This window comes from Nyctereutes procyonoides, unplaced genomic scaffold (genome assembly GCF_905146905.1).
Source record: "Nyctereutes procyonoides isolate TBG_1078 unplaced genomic scaffold, NYPRO_anot_genome, whole genome shotgun sequence".
In the NCBI taxonomy this organism is placed as follows: domain Eukaryota; kingdom Metazoa; phylum Chordata; class Mammalia; order Carnivora; family Canidae; genus Nyctereutes; species Nyctereutes procyonoides.
In genome coordinates this window covers 12923391-12943074 of record NW_026575133.1, presented here as the reverse complement: position 1 = coordinate 12943074, position 19684 = coordinate 12923391, and the positions used below count along the sequence as shown (strand labels likewise).

At 33.9% G+C, this 19684-nt stretch overlaps 1 pseudogene; it reads left to right on the top strand.

Moving 5' to 3' along the window:
* The first annotated feature begins 9828 nt into the window (after positions 1-9828).
* On the top strand, positions 9829-10493 carry LOC129493576 (ADP-ribosylation factor 1-like; annotated as a pseudogene).
* The last annotated feature ends 9191 nt before the right edge of the window (positions 10494-19684 follow it).

Sequence of the window (19684 nt, the reverse complement as noted above, 5' to 3'; positions counted from 1 at the left end):
GTAACAACTAAATGAACATAGTATTTTGGTTGGGATTCTGGGCCGGTAAAAGGATATTAGATAAACACTGAGGAAATCTTAATAAAATGTGGGATTTAGTTAAAAATGGCACATTAATATTGGTTTATTAAGTGTGACACATGGACCAAATTACTATAAGATGTTAATGATACGTATAACTGGCTGTGGGATAAATGGAAACTTTCTGTAATGTCATTACGGGGTTTTTGTTGTTGTTGTTTGTAAATTTAAAACTATTCTGAAAAGTAAAATCTATTTTTAAAATTTAACTTCTAAAACTTGAAAAGTGGGGGATCCCTGGGTGACTCAGCAGTTTAGTGCCTGCCTTCGGCCCAGGGCATGGTCCTGGTGTCCTGCGATCGAGTCCTGCATCGGGCTCCCTGCATGGAGCCTGCTTCTCCCTCTGCCTATGTCTCTGCCTCTCTCCCTCTCTGTGTCTCTCATGAATAAATAAATAAAATCTTTAAAACAAAACAAAACTAAATTAAAACCTGAAAAGCAGCCATAAGATTTGAATGGTCATTTCACCAAAGAAAATATACAAACGTATGAAAAGATGCTGAATATCAGTCATTGGGGAACTTGAATTAAAACCACTGACATACAATTACATACTCGTTACAATAACTAAAAAGACCAGCGAAGGTCCATTGTTGATGGAGATGCAAAACAACTAAAGCTCTCATACATTGCTTGTGGCATTGCACAGTGGAAGAGCCACTTTGAAAAAGAGCTTGTAGGGCAGCCCGGGTGGCTCAGCAATTTAGCGCTGCCTTTGGCCCAGGGTGTGATCCTGGACACCCTGGATCGAGTCCCGCATGGGGCTCCCTGCATGGAGCTTGCTTCTCCCTCTGCTTGTTTCTCCCTCTGCCTGTGTCTCTGCCTCTGTTTCTTGAATAAATAAAAAAATCTTAAAAAAAAAAGAAAAAGAGCTTGTAGTTTTTTTATATGTAAACATATCCCTAACATAAAGAGTCATAATTACATTCTTACCTATTTATATAAAATAAGTGAAAAAAGATTCACACAAAGGCTCATTGAGTTTTCATAGCAAATTCATCCATAATATTAAAAATTGGAAATAATCCAAATGCTCATCAACTAATAAAATAAGAAATCAGTGGCATACTGACATTGTAAAATCCTACTTGACACAGGAAAGATAATGTAACAAGATGGATGAATTTCAAACCGATTTTGGTGAGCATAAAAAGCCACAACTAACAATTAAATACTGTGCAATTTTAGATATGAAATTTAAAAAAAATAGCACAAGTTTACTAACAGAAAACAGATGAATGGTTGCCAGGGCTTGGGATTCCAGGGAGAAGATTAAATGCAAAAGGACACATGGATATTTTTTGATTGATATAGTCAATAGCATGATCATGATGGGGATTATATAACTATGTTTGTCAAGGCTCATCAATTATATACTTAAGATTGGTGTGTTTTATTATATGTGAAGTATACCTCAATAAACCTGACCTTAAACAAAAAAGCAAAGACACAAAATGTGTAAAACAAAAACTTCAGGAGAGGAAAACTCTGATATATGAAATGGAAAACACACTATGGAACATTAACAACAGATTATGTACTGCAAAAAGAAAAGATTATTGAACTTAAATAGCAACTAAAACTATCCAAAATAAAACACAGAAAAACAAAACTGTAAAGAATAAGCAGAGCTCATTGATGTATGTGAATTCAAATATTTTAATATATGTTAATATTTTAATATATTTAATATATGTTAACCTTAGGCCCAAGGAAGATAGAAGAGGGGATGTTTAAAGAAATAATTGCATAATATCATTATGTAAATTTGTGAGTAAAGTACAAATTCAGTTTCAGAGAGCTTAAGGAAACCCGAACACAAGAACCTTGATGAAAACTCACTGAACCTTGATGAAAACATCACAATAAAATAGCACAAAACCAGTAAAGATAAACCTTAAAAGCATCCTCTAAAACAAATGAGAAATAGTTCATAAACCAGCAAAAGTGACATAATCACTACAATTATCAATTTATCCAAAGGAAATCAGAAAAAGTAGGAAAATGTAGGAAAGAAGAAATAGACAAAAAGAAAACAAAGAGCAAAACTGTGGCTTTAAATTTAAATATAACGATGATTACATTAAATGTAAACATTCTAAAAACTTCAATCTAAATGCAGAGATTGTCAGGTTGTACAGAAAATCAAGACTCAGTTTTATTCTGTTTACAAATAACCCACTTTAAATATAGATATATAAATAGCTTCAAAGTAGATGGGAATTAGTACATACAGTGTACTAACACCAATCCAAAGAAATCTATAGTACCTATATCAATCTCAGAAATATCAGAAATTAATATTACCAGGAATAAATAGTACCTAATATTAATGGTAAATGGATAATGTATCATAGCCAAAGGTGTTTATCCTAGGAAGTCCGTGTTGGTAAGACATTTGAAAGTTAATTATAGGGATCCCTGGGTGGCGCAGCAATTTAGCTCCTGCCTTTGGCCCAGGGCGTGATCCTGGAGACCCGGGATCGAACCCCACGTCAGGCTCCTGGTGCATGGAGACTGCTTCTCCCTCTGCCTATGTCTCTGCCTCTCTCTCTCTCTCTCTGTGTGACTATCATAAATAAATAAAAATTAAAAAAAAGGAAGTTAATTATAATTAATCATATTAACAAATTTACAATTAAAAACTGCCTAGTTACTTCAAAAATGCCAGAAGAAAAGCTTCTGACAAAATTATAGATGTATTCAATGATTAAAAAAAAAAAAACCTCAGACTATTGGCAAACTAGGAATAGAAAGAATGTCCTTAAACTAATAAAGGTTGTGAATAAAAACAACAACAACAACAAAACTATCTACCATCACATGAAATGGTAAACATCAGATAGTTTTTCTATAAATTTAAAATTATGAGAAAGATTTCCAGTCACTATTTCTATTCAACATCATATTAGATAATATAGTAAAACCAAGAAGAAGAGAAAAAAAGCATCACGAATAGAAAAGGAAGGGATAAGGCTTATGGGCATTACATGGAATCTCTAAAATAAACTCCTAGAACTAATGTGAGTATAGTCAGTTTACAAGATCAACATAGAAAAATCTGTCATATTTCTACATACTAGCAACAAATATATTTTGTGTTGAAATATTTTGAAATATGATAAAAAGATGTGAAAGGGCTATGCACTGAAAACAACAAACTACTTAGGGAAATTAGGGAACACCTAAACAGAAATAGATACTACTCTCATCAATCAGAAAACTTAGTATTAGTGTATCTATTCAAACTGATGTAGAACTACAATAAATGTTAATAAAAAATGCCAGTAGCGTTTTTTTTTTTTTCCTTCAAAATTTCCTCCTTAAAGATAGTGGAAAATTCAACCAAGTAGAGAATAAAATTTGGTTCTATCCTGAGTTCTTGAAGTTTTGAAGTATGAGTCATCATGTTTTTGCCTAAGGGTTGAAAGTAAACATATTCTACCAAAACCTATAGCTGTAAGAAGTTGAAGCAAACATCAGTTCAGAACTTAGTCAAACAAGATCAGTATTGAGGACAGCCCTAGAACATGTCAATGGGTATTAAATATTCAGAGTTGGCAGAAAATAAGTAAAACCAAAACTATAGACATCTTAGCACTGTGATTTGAACCAGACTTAGTTTTAAGGTATATGTCAGTTAGAAATTTCTTAGAGAACTCTTATCAAATTAGAGGCAGTTGAGTTCAGGAACAAAATAATGTAAAATGTATCCTTGAAAACTAAGCTTACCTGACATCATGAAGTTGTCACTATTTCAAATTAAAATATATATTTTCTTTATAATTTGAGTTTACTCCATACTTGTCATTCACTTAAGGTGTTCAGAAATATCACCTTAATGAAGTAATCAAATAATTATTTCTGGTGTGAGAGAAAATATGGAAAGTCACTTTGAAGATATACTCTGTTGACTCTATTTACTGGATTTAGCCTGGTTGATTCCCACTGTGTTAAAAATCATTTTGTCAATTAAAAATTCATATATACTTGTTACTTTAATAGTGTAAAATCCCATAATACTAATGCTAACCTAGGTACACAGAGCTAGGTGAAGCGTTCTTAGACATGACCCCTAAGCACAACTGAAAATGATAAAATGATAAATTGGGCTTCGTCAAAATTAAAAACCTTTTCAGTAAAAAAGCCTTATTATAATGTAAAGACTATACATTGGGACACATTATCTACATACCAAAATCTAGCAAAATTCTTATGTATAGAATACATAAAGAAATTTAAAAATGCAACACTAAAAAAATAAAATCTGCTGGTAAATGGGCAAAAGACTTGAATACTCATTTCACCAAAGGGAATACTAACATATTACATAGAAACAATCTATGTTTTATTCGAGTTCCAACAGAAGAGAGGGAGAAAAGGCACAAAACTTACTTAAGAAATCATGACTGAGAATTTCCCAAATATGGTTAAATTTGGACATTTAAGTTCATGAAGCTCAAAATTCCCCAAATAAAGTTATCCTTAAAAGATCTTTTTCAAGACATACTATAATAAAACTATATAAAATCAAAGACAATTTTTTAAATTGCAAAAGAAAATGGAAATAGTCATATATAAGGGAACCACTACAAAGCTACAAGTGTATTTCTCTGCATTAAGCTTTCAGGCAAATGGAGCATGGGTGAAGTATCAGAGTGCTTTAAAAAATAATTATCTGTACACCAAGAATACTTTACTCAGGAAAGTTATTCTTCTTAAATGAAGGTAAGATAAAGGCTTTTACAAACAAAAGCTGAGGATTTTATCACCACTAGATCTGCATTACAAGAAATGCTAAAGGTGGTTCTCTAGGTTGAAACAAAACTAGCAATCTGAAAACATAGGAAAGTAAAAAAAACTCACCGTACAGGTAAGAATACAGTCAAATTCAGAATATGGTAATATAATGATGGTATGTAAATCACTTTTTTACTCTGGTATAAAAGCTAAAGGACAAAAGCATAAAAATAGCTATAGGTACATTAATGTGTTAATGGATACACCATATATTAAAGATGTAAATTGTGACATCACTTAACAAAATACACTGGGAGGAGTAAAGTGCAGAGTTTTTGTATGTGGTTAAAGTTCATTTGTCACCAGCTTAAATTAGACCATTATACCTGTATGAGGTCTTATGTGGCTTACTAATATAAAATAATATATTTACTAATATAAAATATGTAGCAAAACATAAAAAATACAAACAAGGGACTTAAGATTACTGGTACAAAAATCATCTAATTACAAAGAAAATCAGCAAGAGCCAAGAGTAGAAGAAAGGAAGAAAAAGAACTACAGAACAGTCAGAGAAAAATAAAATGGCAATATATCCTTACCTATCAATAATTACTTTAAGTGTAAATAGACTACTTCTTAAATCAAAAGAAACGACTGGATTTTAAAAAAAAGCTATCCATATGCTACCTACAAGACAATTTTCTTAGGGCACACAGGCTGAAAGTGAAGGGATGAAAAAGAATTATTCCATGCTAATGGTAACCATAAGAGAGCAAAAGTGGTGCTATTTAAATCTGACAAAATGTTAAATCAAAAACTGTCGAACAAAAAAGTCACTATAAAATAATGGAATCAATTCATCAAAAGGATATAAAATTGTAAATATATATACACCCAATATCACGCTCACAAATATGTAACAGAAATAAAAGAAGTAGTTAACAATATAATAACAGTAGAGGATTTCAATACCTTATTTTCTGTTGGATAGATCATCCAGACAGAAAATCAATAAGGAAACAACAAATTCAAACAAAACTATAGACCAAATGAACCTAATAGACAAATACAGAACATTACAGTCAACAGCAACAGAATACATATTCATTTTAAGCACACATGAAACATTCTCCGGGATAGATCATATATTAGGTCAGTCAGAAAGCAAATCTTTATTTTTTTAGTTTTTATTTTTATTTTTTATTGGAGTTTAGTTTGCCAACATATAGCATGTTGCCCAGTGCTCATCCTGTCAAGTGCCCCCCTCAGTGCCCATCACCCAGTCACCCCAACCCCCTGCCCACCTCCCTTTCCATTACCCCTTGTTCGTTTCCCAGAGTTAGGAGTCTCTCATGTTTTGTCATCCTCACTGATATTTTCACTCATTTTCTCTCCTTTCCCCTTTATTCCCTTTCACTATTTTTTATATTCCCCAAATGAATGAGACCATATAATGTTTGTCCTCTCCAATTGAATTACTATAAAGCAAATCTTAACAAATTTAAGACTGACATCATTTCAAATGTCTTTCTGATCAGAATAGTATGAAACTAGAAAATAACAGGAGAAAAAAATAGAAAAGTTATAAAAATGTAGAAATTAAAATACAAATACTTCTAAACAACAAGTGGGTGAAAGAAACCAAAAATGAAATGCTAAAAATTTGAACTAAGTGAAAATAAGAACATAGTCTACTAAAATTTTAAGGTATGCAACAAGAGTTCTAAGAAGGAAGTTTATTGCAATAAAATATCTACATTAAGAACACATAAGAATTTCAACTAAATTCATATGTCAAAGAATTAGAAAAGAACAAATGCAATCTGAAGTTAACAGAAAGAAATTGTAAAAATCAGAACAAAAATAAATGAAAAAGATAGTAGAAAATGGTAGAAATGATGAATTGGAACTAAAGGGGTTTTTTTTTTAAATAAAGTTGAAAAACCTTTAGGCTAAAGACAAAAGTAGACTCAAAATTACAAATAAAAGGGGACATGTACTACAGCAGTTATAATGTCCCATATGATACCACAAGATACAAAATACAAAAGATTGAGAATTACGAACATTTATGTCAACAAACTAAGCAATTGAGAAGAAATGAATAAATTTCCAGAAATATAAAACCAATACTGACATGAAGAAAAAGGATGTCTAAACATATTAATCATGAGTAAGGAGATTGAATCCAAACCTCCCTAAAAATTAAAGATCAGGGGCTTGATGTCTTACTAGCAAATTCTAACAAACATTTAAGACAAGGCCAACAGCATCACCTTAATTCTAAAACCTGACAAAGACCCCACCAAAAAGGAGAATTATAGACCAATATCCCTGATGAACATGGATGCAAAAATTCTCAACAAGATACTAGCCAATAGGATCCAACAACACATTAAGAAGATTATTCACCATGACCAAGTGGGATTTATCCCTGGGATGCAAGGCTGGTCCAACACTTGTAAAGCAATCAATGTGATTCATCATATCAGCAAGAGAAAAAACAAGAACTATATGATCCTCTCAATAGATGCAGAGAAAGCATTTGACAAAATACAGCATCCATTCCTGATCAAAACTCTTCAGAGTGTAGGGATAGAGGGAACATTCCTTAGCATCTTAAAAGCCATCTATGAAAAACCCACAGCAAATATCATTTTCAATGGGGAAACACTGGGAGCCTTTCCCCTAAGATCAGGAACAAGACAGGGATGTCCACTCTCACCACTGCTATTCAACATAGTACTGGAAGTCCTAGCCTCAGCAATCAGACAACAAAAAGACATTAAAGGCATTCAAATTGGCAAAGAAGAAGTCAAACTCTCCCTCTTCGCTGATGACATGATACTCTACATAGAAAACCCAAAAGAGTCCATCCCAAGATTGCTAGAACTCATACAGCAATTCGGCAGTGTGGCAGGATACAAAATCAATGTTCAGAAATCAGTGGCATTTCTATACACTAACAATGAGACTGAAGAAAGAGAAATTAAGGAGTCAATCCCATTTACAATTGCACCCAAAAGCATAAGATACCTAGGAATAAACCTAACCAAAGAGGTAAAGGATCTATACCCTCAAAACTACAGAACACTTCTGAAAGAAATTGAGGAAGACACAAAGAGATGGAAAAATATTCCATGCTCATGGATTGGTAGAATTAATATTGTGAAAATGTCAATTTTTACCCAGGGCAATTTACACATTCAATGCAATCCCTGCCAAAACACCATGGACTTTCTTCAGAATGTTGGAACAAATCATCTTAAGATTTGTGTGGAATCAGAAAAGATCGTGTATAGCCAGCAGAATATTAAAAAAGAAAAACATAGCTGGGGGCATCACAATGTCGGATTTCAGGTTGTACTACAAAGCTGTGGTCATCAAGACAGTGTGGTACTGGCACAAAAACAGACACATAGATCAATGGAACAGAATAGAGAACCCAGAAGTGGACTCTCAACTTTACGATCAACTAATATTCGACAAAGCAGGAAAGACTATCCCCTGGAAAAAGGACAGTCTCTTCAATAAATGTTGCTGGGAAAATTGGACACCCACATGCAGAAGAATGAAACTAGACCACTCTCTTTCACCATACACAAAGATAAATTCAAAATGGATGAAAGATCTAAATGTGAGACAAGAATCCATCAAAATCCTAGAGGAGAACACAGGCAACACCCTTTTTGAACTTGGCCACAGCAACTTCTTGCAAGATACATTCATGAAGGCAAGAGAAACAAAAGCAAAAATGAAATACTGGGACTTAACCTAGATAAAAAGCTTCTGCACAGCAAAAGAAAGAGTCACCAAAACTAAAAGACAACCTACAGAATGGGAGAAGATATTTGCAAATGACAGATCAGATAAAGGACTAGTATCCAAGATCTATAAAGAACTTATTTAACTCAACAGCAAAGGAACAAACAATCCAATAATGAAATGGGCAAAAGACATGAAGAGAAATCTCACAGAGGAAGACATAGACATGGCCAACATGCACATGAGAAAATGCTCCGCATCACTTGCCATCAGGGAAATACAAACCAAAACCACAGTGAGATACCACCTCACACCAGTGAGAATGGGGAAAATTAACAAGGCAGGAAACAACAAATGTTGGAGAGGATGTGGAAAAAAGGGAACCCTCTTACACTGTTGGTGGGAATGTGAACTGGTGCAGCCACTCTGGAAAACTGTGTGGAGGTTCCTCAAAGAGTTAAAAATAGATTTGCCCTACGACCCAGCAATTGCACTGCTGGGGATTTACCCCAAAGATACAGATGCAGTGAAACACCGGGACACCTGCACCCCGATGTTTATAGCAGCAATGTCCACAATAGCCAAACTGTGGAAGGAGCCTCGGTGTCCATCGAAAGATGAATGGATAAAGAAGATGTGGTCTATGTATACAATGGAATATTACTCAGCCAGTATAAACGACAAATACCCACCATTTGCTTCAATGTGGGTATACCTGGAGGTTATTATGCTGAGTGAAGTAAGTCAATTTAGGAGGTCAAACATTATAGGTCTCATTCATTTGGGGAATACAAAAATTAGTGAAAGGGAATAAAGGGGAAAGGAGAGAAAATGAGTGAAAATATCAGTGACGGTGACAAAACATGAGAGACACCTAACTCTTGGAAATGAACAAGAGGTAGTGGAAGGGGAGGTGGGCGGGGGTTGGGGTGACTGGGTGATGGGCACTGAGGGGAGCACTTGGTGGGATGAGCACTGGGTGTTATGCTATATGTTGGCAAATTGAACTCCAATAAAAAAATTTTAAAAAAGACAAGGCCAATATTATCCTCATATCAAATCAAGATAAAGACACTATAAGAAAAGGATACATCAGTATTCCTTATAAACATGCATTTAAAAATCCTCAACCAAACAATAATACAAATGCAATAGTGTACTAAAAGGATCATACATCTTGATCAAAGGCAATTTATTTCTTGGATGCAAGGATGGCTTAATACATGCAAATCCGTAAACATGATTTGCCATATTAACAGAATAAAGAATAGTCACATGATCGGTGGGAGTAAAACCAATGTCAGTCTCTGAGCAGCAGCCTGCCTGTGGCTGCCAATGATTTCTGTGGTCAGTGTTTCTTTCATCAGTCTACAGCGCGAGGAATATCTTTATGAACCTCTTCAGGGATCTTTTTGGCAAAAAGAATGTACATTCTCATGGTATACTTGGATGTTGCCCGCAAGACCACCATCCTATACAGCTAAAGCTGGATGAGATCATGACCACTATCCTCACCACAGGCTTTAATGTGGAAATAATGGAGTATAAGAATATCAGCTTCACTGTGTGGGATGTGGAAGGCCAAGACAAGATCTGGCCTCTGGTGCCACTACTGCCAGAATGCATAAGGTGTCCTCTCTGTGGTTGACAATAAGAAAGATGACGTGAAAGAGGACTATAAGTAGCTCATGAAGATGCTGGTGAAGGATGAACTTGCAACCAAGGTGTTTGCAACCAAGCAGGACCTCCCCAATTCCATGAATGCAGCCAAGATTATGGACAAACTGGGTCTGCATTCCCTGTACTGTAGGAACTGGTGGATTCATGAGACATGTGCAACCAGTGGGAATGGGTTCAATGAAGGACTGGACTGGCTGTCCACTTAGCTTCAGAACCAGAAGTGAGCTCTGCTCCCCAGCCCCCTCACAATCTCTCCTTTCACTTTGCTTTATCTGCCCGTGGTGTGAGTGCCAGAAACTGTCTCCTTGGTTGGTCACAGTGTACTTCACCATGCCATAAATGTGCAGACTCAGCTTGCATCCAGGGGTTTAATTTAATGTAAATATTTTGTGTTCCCAATAATGCAGTTTCTGGTACTTCTTTGCAGTATTACGAAAGTTTTTGTATTGTTTTGTTTTGTTTTGTTTTTAAATTGTAACAAGAGAGTCAATCCACTCTTCAATAGTGAGTAAGGGTTTTAGTCACACAGAGCCTCCAGAAGTTGCTATGTGGACCAACCTGGCGCTCCTTCTCTGGGCATTAGATCTGTTTTGAGATCCATTTGAGTGGTTTGTTTTTAGCCTGAACTCAATACATTTTTAAAACAGTTAAAAATACAAAATAAGAAGAACACACAGAACGGCGAAAAGTGCCTAGTATAGGTTCTGCAGTAGTGGCCTGAGTCTGGTCCACCAGTGGACATTTTCCCCTCAGGAATGTGAGGCCAGGTGGAATCAGCCATGATACATTCTGCATGGTCACAGTAATGTCCCTGTGATTCACCCTGCTTGGATCATTCCACATCCCCTAGCATTTGTGCTTGTACTTCTGCTTATACAGCCACTGGCTATGGGGCTGAAGCTACCATTCATGGACCCCTCAGAGGGACCTGGTCTTCCCTGGGTCAGCATGGGCACTCTGGTTTGCTCTGGGCTGCCTGGGGTCTCACCAGCAGAAGGATGGGTGGGCCAGTCATCCTAGAACCTCAGTCCTTGAATACCTAGGTGCCCCCATCTACATGTGCTTTCACTCCCTCAGCCTGCAAGGGTCAGGATCACCATCAAAATGATAACCTCTACATTTTTCTTTTGTATTTTGATAAACATAGGAGAAGTTGAGCTGTTAAAGTTTATCTTGGGGAAATCTTCAGGGCTGGTTTATTTGGCATGGTGGAACCTCTTATTGCTTTCAATACACAATTAGTAATCAACTGATTTTTATACTTGTTTTCAGTTTTCATTTCAACAAAAAACTACTGTAATTATAGCTACTAGAATAAAATCTTTTGACTATTAAAAAGAGGAAAATCAAATGATGATCTCAGGATATGCAAAAAACTGGCAAAATTTAATACTCTTTATCATAAAAATGTTTAAAAAGTTAGGTTTAGAAGGAATGTACCTCAACATAATAAAACTCACATAGGTGAAAAACTCAACAGCTAGTATATTCAGTGGTGAAAAGCTGAAAGTTTTCCCTCTACAATTGGAAACAAAACAAGGATTCCCATTGTTACCACCTGTATTCAATGTAAAAAATGCTATCCAGAACAAGTAGGGAAGAAAAAGAAAAAAATGCAAACTGTAAAGGAAGAAGTAAAATTGTCTATTTTCAGATGATATGATCTATAGAGAAAACTCTAAAAATTCCACAAAAGAACTCATTAGAGCTAGTAAATTCATTAAAGTTCCAGGATACAAAATTAGCATATAGAAACCAATTGGATTTCTATACATTATCAATGAACTATCTGAAAAAGAAATGAAGTAAACAATATCATTTATAATAGCATCAAATATAATAACTTAAGAACAAATTTAACCAAGGAGGTGAGATATCTATATACTGAAAACTAGAGAACATTGATGAAAGAAATTGAAGAAGACATCGGAATGGAAAGATATTCTGTGTTCGTGGATTGGAAGAACAAGATAAAGTCATTTTAAGAAACTTAAGAACACTTAAGAAACCTAGGAACACAGCAGGAGGCATCACACTTCCTGATATCAAACTATATTATAAAGCTATCATAATGAAAACCATATGTTATTGATGTAGAAAGTCACATAGATCAATAGAACAGAGTAGAGAATTCATAAATCCATGCATATATGGTCAATTAATTTTTAACAAAGCCAAGAATATACAATGTGGAAAAAAATAGTCCCTTCAATAAATGGTGTTGTGAAAACTAGATATCTAACTTTCAAATGGAAAGCAATGAAACTGGACACTTACGTTGCAAATATACAACAATAACCTCAAGATGTATTGAAGACTTAAATATAAGACCTGAATCTATAAAAATTTTTGAACCATATTGAACTAAAAAATCCTCTGTGCATCAGAAGAAACCATAAACAAAATAAACTTATGGAATTGGAAAATATTTGCAAACCATATATCTGATAAAGTGTTAATATCCAAAATATTGAAAGAATTGATACAACTCAATAACCAAAAGGGAAAAAAATGTAACTGAAAAAATGAGTGAAGTACCTGAATACGTATTTCTTAAAAGAAGACATACAAATGGCCAGCAGTTACATGAAAAGGTGCTTAGCATAGTGATGCTGATCATCATCACATTTTCCTAATCATCAGGAAAACGCAAGATACAATCACGATGAGATATCGTGATTGCTATTGCTATGAAAAACATGCAATAAACTTGAGTGCAGATATCACTTTGAGATCTTGATTTCTTTGAATGTATATCCAGAAGTAGTATTGCTGAATCTACAGTAACTCTATTTTTAATTTTTTGAGGATACAAACATTAAAACGGACATGATTGTTCATACCATGTGATTATCACACAAAAATTTGTACGTGATTGTTTAAAGCAGCTTTGTTTGTAATAACAAAATCTGTAAACAACATCAATGTCCTTTGAGAGGTGAAAAAATAAATTCTAGAATATCTATACAATGGAATACTACTCAGCAATAAGAAGAATTAAGTATCGATACATATAAAAACCTTATGGATTTCTAAAACATGCCTAATGAAAAAGTCTGTCTCAAAAGGTTTCATATTGTATAATGATATCTCTATCACATTCAGGAAAATCTATAGAGTTGGAGAAAAGATTAGTACTTGCCAGAAAACAAGGCAAAAGTGAAGGAACAGGGTGTGTTAATATGTAGCAGTAGTACAAGTCCCTCTGTGATGTTGGAGCAGTTCTATATCTTGATTATGGTAATATAGATGGATCTATTCATGACATAAAATTGCATAGAGCTATGCATGCACGCATAAAAAGTGCATCTCAAAAATAGTAAAAAGTAAGTTATATCTGTAATTTAGTTGACAATATTGTGTCAATATCAATTTTCTGCTTTTGATGTTATATTAATATTACATAAGATTTCACCCTTGAGAAAATCTGGGAAGGGCTGTGAACTCTTTTTGCAGATCTCTGGTCTATAATTACTTAAAAATAGAATTTTAGAAGAAAATTCTCCTTAAAACATGAATTTATGTTTATTAAGATTTTTATAATATAAAATTTTACAACCTTAATACAACTGGTTTAATTTTTATATTGCTTCCAGACAATGTACATGTCTTTTTTGTTCTTATAGTTGATTAAAAAACAGTTCAATATTTTATCTTCTAATTGTATTTTAAACATTTACTTAGAGAGTAATTTAATATTTATGAATTTGATTTTCATGGAAACCAAATGTGCAATTACATTTATATAACAAAAATAAATTTGGAAAATTAATAGGACATTTTGCTATTTGCAATTGATTGATACTTTGAAAAGACACCTTAACTATATTTTAATACATGTCCTCTTTTTAAAATTTAGTAAATTTATTTATTTTTTTATTTTTATTTTTTATTTTTTTAGTAAATTTATTTTTTTAGAGTAGTTTTAGCTTTATAGAAAAATTGAGCAGGAAGTGTTGTTTCCAATAAACCCTGTCTCCTCCCACTTCCCCCATTACTATCATCTTGCATTAGTTTCCTACGTTTGTAAAAAAAAATAACCAATGTTGATATATTATTACAAAATGATGTTCGTAGTTTATATTGGGGTTTATTTCATGTTGTACAGTTGTGTGGGTTTTGAAAAATTCATTACAGTATTTTACAGAACAGTTTACTGATCTAAGTATGCTGTGTGCTCAACTTATTCATCTTTCCTTCTATTTCCTAAAACTCTGGCAAGCTCTTATCTTTTCACTGTCTGGAGAGTTTTGCCTTTTCTGAAACATATAGTTCAAATCCTACAGCATGCATTTTTCTCAGACTGGGTTCCTTCACTTAGCTGTGTGTTTAAATTTCTTCTATTCTTTTTTCTTCTATTCATTTCCTTATATTACTGAATAATGTTTTTTGTATAGATATACCATAGTTTATCCATTCACCTACTGAAGGGCACTTAGTTGCTTCCAAGCTTTGACAATTGTGAGTAAAGCTGCTATAAACATTAGTGTACAACGTTTTTGTGTGGACATCAATGTTCAATTCATTTGGTTATCTAAACATCATGGAGTGTGATGTCCGGACTGTAAGATAGTACTATTTAGTTTTGTCTTCTAAACCATCCATACCATTTGCAATACCTCTCACAATTAATGAGAATCTCCATTGTTCCATATCTCAGCCCCATTTGGTGTTGTTCATGTTTGCATTTTAGCCCATTCTAATAGGTGTGTTACAGCATCTTATTGGTTTTTTTTCAATCTATTGTTTTAATATCACATATGATGCTGAGAATATTTTAATGTGCTTATTTGCCATCTATGTATCTTCTTTGATGTATCCATTCAGGTTTTGTGTCCATTTTTAAATTGGGTTGTTTTCTTATTGTTCAGTTGTTAAAGTTCTTTGTATATTTTAAATACAAGTGCTTTATCAGAGTCTGTAGCTTGTCTTTAAATTCTCTTAAGTATCTTCTTCAGAGCACAAGTTTTAAATTTTGATGAAGTCCATCTTACCTTTTTTTAAAAAAATAGATTGTGCCTTCATGTTTTTTCTTTTTAATTTAGTCATCCCTTAGGAAAAAATTTTAGAAATGATATTACTAGATAAAAGTTTTGGAACACTAAATAAGTCTAAATTGATATGGATTCTTCCCATAGATTTTAGATTCTAATGTGTGTTATGTGAAGAGAGCAAAAACTGCATTATTTTTTCCATTAAAAAAACTGAAACTGAGGAAATTTAGGCAAATTGCCCAAGGATGAGGGCATTCAGTGGTGGAGCCAGGTCCAGAACAACTATCTTCATGTCCTGAGATTATCACAATAATTCAGGAGAAATAAGTAAATCTTTTATTGTTTGCTCATTTTATTTTACATAAAAGTGATTATTGATTACTTTCTAAATTTTAGAGTATTTCTAAATTTGATTACACAGTTTTTAAGGGAGGATATGAATGAAGGACAAAGGAGAATTTTATTCACCATTTTCGGAATGACATTAAAAAATGAAGATAACATGGCTAGTATGCATTGAGTACTTCTATTTAAAATAGGCACAATAATAGTGTGAATTAATTTAATTCTTATGTAATCTTGAAATAATTTGCTACAATGATTCTTAATTTTCAAATGAATAACTGAGTTTTAGAAAAGTCAAGGAGCTAGTAAGGTCAATATCAAAGAGTAATTTTCACATTTGACATTCAAAACAGGGTACTCTTATCCTTAATGACCATATGTCTTTGTCTTGTTATTGATACAAAATAAGCTGAATAACTATACTCTGGGGTTATCAGTAACAGATTCTGGGTGGTGGGTTTCAATTTTTATTAATTTTCACAAAACAAGTGGATGATTTGGGTAAAATCTTGAGACCAATACTTTCTTGAATTTTTCCGACAAATCTGTGGTTTGCAGCATGGGTCAGTTGTTAAAAATCCATATTTTTTATCGATGAGCATGGTGTTCTGTAGGCTTAAATGAGCCCTACTCTATGTTTCAAATATGTACAGAAGTGGGTGCTTACTTAGCCTGTTCCAGCTGTGGATCAATATGTGACTCGGTGTGTCCGATAATAATGTTATTATGCTAATAATTTGTTTTAATAATTTCTAGGCAAATCTTTCTTTATCAAAATGGCTTTGTTAATATATTTTTAAAGATTTTATTTATTTATTCATGAGAGAGAGAGAGAGGCAGAGACACAGGCAGAGGGAGAAGCAGGCTCCATGCAGGGAGCCTGATATGGGACTCGAACCCGGGTCTCCAGGATCACACCCTGGGCTGCAGGCGGCGCTAAACTGCTGCGCCACCGGGGCTGCCCCCCTTTTAATATTTTTATGCTAACCTGCCATCTTAGAGTGCCAGTTACTTAGGGGAGAGGTTTTTAAAAAAATAGTGTATTTTCTTCACTCTCTTCCAGATGGCTTCATAGTTGGTATATTGTTTTTGCAGGTGTTGTAAAGAGAACTTTAGGATGCAAGCCAACAAAACATCAAAGAAGGTAATAAAAGAGGGCTTTTTCACTGAGTAGTCATTATGTAAAAACAAATATATTTTATATCAAGTGCTAGTATGGTAGAATGTGAGTCAAGCATTGTGTGTGTAAACTGCATGTCAATTATTTTGGTTAGAACTGGATCATTTGCTTTATTGAGAGGTGGGGGAGGTCTTGGGAATAAATTTAGTAAAAGCCACAGGTCAAATGTTCTTTTCATTTTCAGAAAATTTATGTAATTACATTGCCTTGCATTTTTATACTATCTCATCGTTTTAAAATTGTTTGACTATCATTCTGGGAAGAAAGGCAGGTACTATTACCCAGGGAATCATGTTAAACAAGATGATGTTTGGAGAAGTAAAGTGATTTATTATAATGCCATTCAACTCTTCAATGAACAATGATTTCAGCCTTCTGACTGCTAAACTGACCTTCCATATACTATTCTCGTACCACAGAATATTCTAAACATAGGATCTCTGATATAGTTGCAGGTTAAAAATTTTCCACATCTTTAGAGTATCATTTCCAACACCCAAATCTGTAAGAATTCAAAAGATTGGTCTGGTATGCTTTTAATTTTTATTAATTCTTTTTTTTTAATTTGGTTTCAACATACTGTTTTCATGAAAAGAAGCAAGGATGAGGGACATCTGGGTGGCTCAGTGGTTGGGTGTCTGCCTTCGGCTTAGGGTGTGATCCCCAGGTCCTGGGATCAAATCCCACATGGGGCTCCCTGCAGAGAGTCTGCTTCTCCCTCTGCCTATGTCTCTGCCTCTCTCTGTGTGTATCTGTCATGAATCAATAAATAAAATCTTTTTTTAAAAAAAAAAAGAAACAAGGACAATTTTCACTGGAAAACTCTTAATTTTAGAATTTGAGATGGATCAAAGAAGAGATGAAATTCAACAACCTATCCCAGCCAAAATATTTTCTCCACCCTTTCTGGAAAATGCATGACTTCGACACAAATTTTCTAAAAATGAGCTGATATATTTTCATTTTTGAAATTTCTGAGTTTAAGACTCTTATTAAAGGGAAGTAGTATTTGTTTCTCTTCACTTGTAATGGGTCTCAAGTTTACCATGTGCATAAGCAGATCTGTTTGTTGTATGGCAGAATAATTTATTTAATTGGTCTAATATTTCACATTGACTCAGTAATCATCCCATTAATCTTCAGCCATTGTACTGCCTTCTTATCTCTGCTAGATTTTTTTTTTTTACACCAAGAGTACATTGATCTTCTAATTAATTACCATATGGAAAGTGTCCAGATTTTTCATCAGGCTGGTCATTTTCAGTTTTCACTAAACTTAAAAAATTCTTCAAGATGCCTCAACCCATTAATTATTCTTGAAATTTCTAATAGCTAAGAAGGAGTTGTGATACTTATGGTGGAGAGGAATAAAACTTATTTAGGAGAACCATTTGGGAGGATGGTTCATAAGTTCTTCATGTTGCAGCATGTTTTTAGTTCTGCTGTTTTCCATAATAGAAGGAAATGGTAAAATTGTGACAGAGATAGAATAAATAGAGAGAGTGGAAACTCCATTCTTTCTCAAATAAAATTATTAAATAGAAGGTTTTAATCAGTTATGGAATTTACTGTACTGAAAAGGGACAAATTTCATGGTTAGTCAATAACAGTAAATTAAGATATTGTATTTAGGAAAAATTACAAAGCTCATTAAAATTTTATGGGGAAACAGACACAATAATACTGCTGGATACTTGCTTTCTTAGGGCCCCAAGAGTCCAGCTGGAGTCCAACCAAATATAACTGAGGAACAAACTTAAATTGAACTGTCTGTGCCCTCTTCTGCCTAAGTGACCTTACCTCCTTGATAATGATATAAAGATAAAAATTATAAGAAATGTAACAAACTATAATTAGGAGTCCTAGAACCTGAAGACCAGCCAGCTTCACTCTTTGGTTAAAGTTCAGGGTGGGAAAATTTTGGATTATGAAGAAAAGAGCTGTACTGAGCATATGGGCTAGTGACCATCTAGAATGTTGAAGATCTGTTGAACGCCCTGCCAACTTTAGAACATAAAACAGTATTTCAGCCTGTTGCCATTGCTGCACGGAAGGAAATTTATGAGGGAGCAGGTATTTTAATGGGAGGATCTATAACTAGAAAAGAGACCAATACAGGTTTTTTTTGTTTTGTTTTGTTTTGTTTTGTTTTGTTTTGTTTTGTTTTAAGGAGACTTGTGCTAGGAAACCATCCTTTGAATTTAGATACTGATGTAAAGCATCTGACTATGCTATAATTTAGTTCAAAAATAGATTTAAAACACCAATAATTATCCCCACTCATGAAAGGAGGATTTGGAATATATTGGTTTTTTTTAGGATTTTATTTATTTATTCGAGGGAGGGAGAGAGAGAGAGAGAGAGAGAGAGAGAGAGAGAGAGAGAGAGGCAGAGACATGGGCAGAGGGAGAAGCAGGCTCCATGAAGGGAACCTGATGCAGGACTCGATCCCCAGACTCCAGGATCACATTCTGAGCCAAAGGCAGGTGCTAAACTGCTGAACCACTCAGGGATCCCTTGGAATATATTCTTATTAATTTTTCTTATTATAAACAGGATTGGTGATTTATTATAAAGTATGGAAAATACTGAAGAAAAATGTAGAAAATGTGATATACATATATAGCTGAACAAATCCTCAGTGTTTTTTTTCTTTCTGTAGAACTTTCCATTGTTTTTTCTATGCATATGTATGTTTTTTTATCTAGAGCCATATTTTATAAAATTGGTGTTCCATAGTGTCTATCTACTCTTTCATAAGCTGATTTCCCACTTAACACAAATTTTTGTTATTAATATTACTCTAGGTCTTGATTTTTAAGGGCCATATTCATCATTTCCATGTAATGTAATTTATTTTTCCAATACCCTCTTAGGGTTATTTTTTCTGTTATAA